The sequence below is a fragment of the Montipora foliosa genome, chromosome 5 (genome assembly GCF_036669935.1).
Source record: "Montipora foliosa isolate CH-2021 chromosome 5, ASM3666993v2, whole genome shotgun sequence".
NCBI classification, from domain to species: domain Eukaryota; kingdom Metazoa; phylum Cnidaria; class Anthozoa; order Scleractinia; family Acroporidae; genus Montipora; species Montipora foliosa.
In genome coordinates this window covers 37674035-37679034 of record NC_090873.1, presented here as the reverse complement: position 1 = coordinate 37679034, position 5000 = coordinate 37674035, and positions in this window count along the sequence as shown.

The following is a 5000-nucleotide window of genomic DNA, read 5'->3' as shown; positions in this document are numbered from 1 at the left end:
AAGAAGAGAGATCATGCACGAGTACACGCGAGCATTTTTTTGCGTTCTGATGGAGGCTTTCCCTCTTCCTTCGCAGAAAATGGATTGGCAATGTTATGGGATAATTGTTTCATATACCGTCCTTGTACCGTGCTAGTCATGTTTTACTCAAAAAGTTTAGAAATCACGTAGCTAGACCGAGTCAGAGTTTCTTGTAATTTCCTGTGTGCTTCATTTAACAATGATATTGCTATAACTAGTGTCATGTCCAATAACATACTATATAAATAGGATCAAATTCAACGAATGGTCAGAGCGAATCTTGAACTCGGGATCTCCGAGTATCAAGACAAGCTCCATAACCACTGGGCCACACTGCCCCTAACGTCCTCGTGATATCCTTTAGACGTCACTGTCTTCAGCGATTGCAGTCAACTATTTGTCCCATTGAAATTAACGTAAGCAATTATAATAGACTGTCATTACAAAATAATCGAAAATTGCCCCATTTAAATATGTTTAAAAGGAAATGCTAACATAACCTCTATCACAGAGTATGCAATATCAGGCGGTACATTTAGGTTCTCTTTCTCGACGAACATCAGCTTCACAGCACTGAAAATAAATAACGGCGAAACGTTACCTGAATTTAATTTCGATGTCAATGACATCCCTTGAAACCCACCCACTACAAGGAAATTGCAGGTGGCTTTCTCAAATCCCATTCTTCCCCTGATGGCTTTTTTTTTTTCGCTTAGTAGTTAAACTTGTCCTGCTGCTTGTGGAAGGTAAGTTTTCCATTAACACCAAATACCACCAAACAGTAAATAATTTTCTTTGTTTCAACAACAGGATGCGGGAAGAAAAACGTTACCATTACTAATTCAAACTCTCGCTGAATAAGGCAGTTAGTGCAATTTTCATTTTATGTCTGATTAACTAGGATCTGCAATTCCAGTTGGGTATAGTTTAGTGTCAAATGGTGTGAAAAAGAAAAAGAAAAGAAGAATGCGGAAAAAAAAAATCCAAAACAATCGTTTCATAAGTGAGAAGGAAAGTTAAACTTAACTTGGAAATTTTATTGGGGTAAAAAAGGGATTTTAAAAGACATTTAATTTTTTTATGTGGGGTGAGGGAATTGAAGTACATGTCAGAATGCACGAAAATTAACGGGCGTTTAGTAAGATGAACTGTACATGTGACAACAGGAAGAAGAGAGATCTTGCATGAGTACACGCACGCATAATTTTTGCGTTGTGATGGAGGTTTTCCCTCTTCCTTCGCAGAAAATGGATTGGCAATGTAATGGAATAATTGTTTCATATACCGTTCTTGTACCGTGCTACTCATGTTTTACATAAAAAGTTCAGAAATCACTTAGCAAGACCGAATCAGAGTTTCTTGTTTAGTCCTGTGTTCTTCATTTAACCCCCAATTCTGATTCCACAAGAGCGCGTTTAATATGAGTTGGCTATATCCAGTCTCATGTCCAACAACACAAATGGAATAATTATTGCTTTGTTAGCTTTTCATTGAATTCTGAACTTGTTAACACTTGGAAACAGGAAATTTTGGAATTGAATTCGTGGACGCATTTTCCATCTTGTCAAAATTTGACGCAAGCAGTTTCCATATGAGATCATACAGTATGTGTGCTTATAACCGAGATTGAATGAACCAATCAGAAAACTGGAAACGCAATATCTGAGGTCGAAAATTTTATAAATGCACCTTATTAATAGGCCAATACGATATGTTAAAATTCGGCTTGAAAGAGAGGTTTAGAGGAGCTAGGGATAAACATGTCTGCGGTATTTCCTATGGGGTCTAACACGAATGCTGTGGGATTCCGCTCACATTCTAGGCAGGAATACCATAGACAATGAGAACTGTAAGACTGTTGGATATTCAATCAAGTCAATGATTATTACGTTAAATTCTGGAAACATGTGTTGACCCTCAGAACAGGCAATACCAAAACTCGTAGTAGGCTCCCCGACATTTTTTAGTAATGAGGTTTTTTGACGTGGGTGGTGGAAGTTCCTTCTGAAGTGTTTTTCCTTTACTGTAAGATTGTATGAAACCGCAAGCAATTTTACACTTGCGCCTAGTCCTAAAGATGAACCATTATTTATGTCCTATACATACAATGTCCTCAGTGATTGTCAACTGTTTGTCCCATATTGAAATCAATTAGCCTAAGTGATTATGGTTAACTATCATTGCAAGATTATCTAGAAATGCTTTTGAAAGAACTTAATTTCGCTGTCAATGACATCCCTTGAACCCACCCACTACAAGGAAATTGCAGGTGGCTTTCTCAAATCACATTCTTCACCTGATGGCTTTCTTTTCCCGCTTAGTAGTTAAATTTGTCCTGCTGCTTGTGGAAGGTAAGTCTGCCATTAATACCAAATACCACCAAACAGTAAATAACTTTCTTTGTTTCAACAACAGGATGCGGAAAGAAAAACGTTAACATTACTGATTCAAACTCTTGCTGAATTAGGCAGTTAGTGCAATTTTCATTTTATGTCTGATTAACAAGGATCTGCAATTCCAGTTGTGTATAGTTTAGTGTCAAAAGAGTGAAAAAGAAAAAGAAAAGAAAACGCGAAAAAAAAAAGCAAAAACAAAACAATCGTTTCATAAGTGAGAAGAAAGTTAACTTAGCTTGGAAACTTCATTGGGGTGAACAAGGGATTTTAAAAGACATTTAATATTTTTATGGGGGGTGAGGGAAGTATGTCAGAGTGTACGAAAATTAACGGGCGTTTACTTAGATGAACTGTGACAACAGGAAGAAGAGAGATCCTGCATGAGTACACGCACGCATAATTTTTTGCGTTGTGATGGAGGTTTTCCCTCTTCCTTCGCAGAAAATGAATTGGCAATGTAATGGAATAATTGTTTCATATACCGTTCTTGTACCGTGCTACTCATGTTTTACATAAAAAGTTTAGAAATCACTTAGCAAGACCGAATCAGAGTTTCTTGTTTAGTCCTGTGTTCTTCATTTAACCCCCAATTCTGATTCCACAAGAGCGCGTTTAATATGAGTTGGCTATATCCAGTCTCATGTCCAACAACACAAATGGAATAATTATTGCTTTGTTAGCTTTTCATTGAATTCTGAACTTGTTAACACTTGGAAACAGGAAATTTTGGAATTGAATTCGTGGACGCATTTTCCATCTTGTCAAAATTTGACGCAAGCAGTTTCCATATGAGATCATACAGTATGTGTGCTTATAACCGAGATTGAATAAACCAATCAGAAAACTGGAAACGCAATATCTGAGGTCGAAAATTTTATAAATACACCTTATTAATAGGCCAATACGATATGTTAAAATTCGGCTTGAAAGAGAGGTTTAGAGGAGCTAGGGATAAACATGTCTGCGGTATATCCTATGGGGTCTAACACGAATGCTGTGGGATTCCGCTCACATTCTAGGCAGGAATACCATAGACAAGGAGAACTGTAAGACTGGTGGATATTCAATCAAGTCAATGATTATTACGTTAAATTCTGGAAACATGTGTTGACCCTCAGAACAGGCAATACCAAAACTCGTAGTAGGCTCCCCGACATTTTTTAGTAATAGGGTTTTTTGACGTGGGTGGTGGAAGTTCCTTCTGAAGTGTTTTTCATTTACTGTAAGTTTGTATGAAACCGCAAGCAATTTTACGCTTGCGCCTAGCCCTTAAGATGAACCATTATTTACGTCCTATACATACAATGTCCTCAGTGATTGTCAACTGTTTGTCCCATATTGAAATCAATTAGCCTAAGTGATTATGGTTAACTATCACTGCAAGATTATCTAGAAATGCTTTTGAAAGGAAACTCTGTAGTGTGCAATATACCACATACTGTACTGATATTTAGGTTCGCCTATCTTTTCGGGTAACAGTAATCGTTGAGCATCTGTTGATTGTAACACTTAAAATAAATAGCATCGTAATTTAATTAAACCCCTTGACATTTAATTAAGAAAAACGGTGAAACGTCAGCTGAGTTTAATATCGCTGTCAACGACAGTTCTTGAAACCCGCCCCCGACTGATAAGCGAATTTCATGCGGGTGGCTTTCCCTCATCGCATTCTTTACTTGCTGGCGTTCCTTTCCCACCTAGTGGCAAAAGATCCTTAATGATCTCAGTTTGAAATTTACGCTGTCTTACTGCTCGTGGCCGGTAAGTTCTTTATGAATACGAAATAAATTTCATTGTGTCAAAAATAAAACGCAGAATTTGAAGAATACCAGTGCCATTGCGGTTTCAACTTTCTCTGAACTAGGAAGTTAATTTAAACCAATTTTCCTTCTTAAGTCTGATTAATTGAGATCTGCCATTCCAGTTGTGTAGATTAATGTCAAAGGAGTGAACTTCAAAAAGAGTCAAAGTGGTCTTTTATCGCGTTTCATAAATGAAAAGGAAAGTTAAAGTTAGTTTGGAAACGTCAATGGGGTGAACAAGGGGTTCTAAAAGACATGTAAAATGTTTCTGGGGAAAAGTAGCGAAAGTTAACGGGCGTTTAGTTCGATGAACTGTTACAGGTGATTTGCAGTAAAAGGACATAGATCCTGCCCAACTGTGTGTTAAAATTCGCAGTTATTTTCAAAATAAGCAAGAAACAATATTCTCGTCAGTATACACTGCAACCTGTCGAGAGCTCCATGAAAATCATTGAAGTCGTCAAAGGCATGCTTCGTCTCATACGAGTGTGCATTTTTCTTGTTCTTTTCATTGTTGCCTTTCGAAATAACGATGGTTTTATTATTATTATTTTTCGTTTTTTTAATCATTGTTATTGGCTATTTTAATTATTATGATAGTTGTAGCCAACGCAAGATTATATGCAAGCATTCTTTTGCGTTCTGGTGTAGGCTTTCCGTCATGTCCCTTTGCAAGACTATGCCTATGTTTATGGAACAATCGTTTCCTATACCATTATTGTACCGTGCTAGCCATGTTTTACGCGAAAAGTTTAGAAATCACTAAGCTAGGCCGCATGAG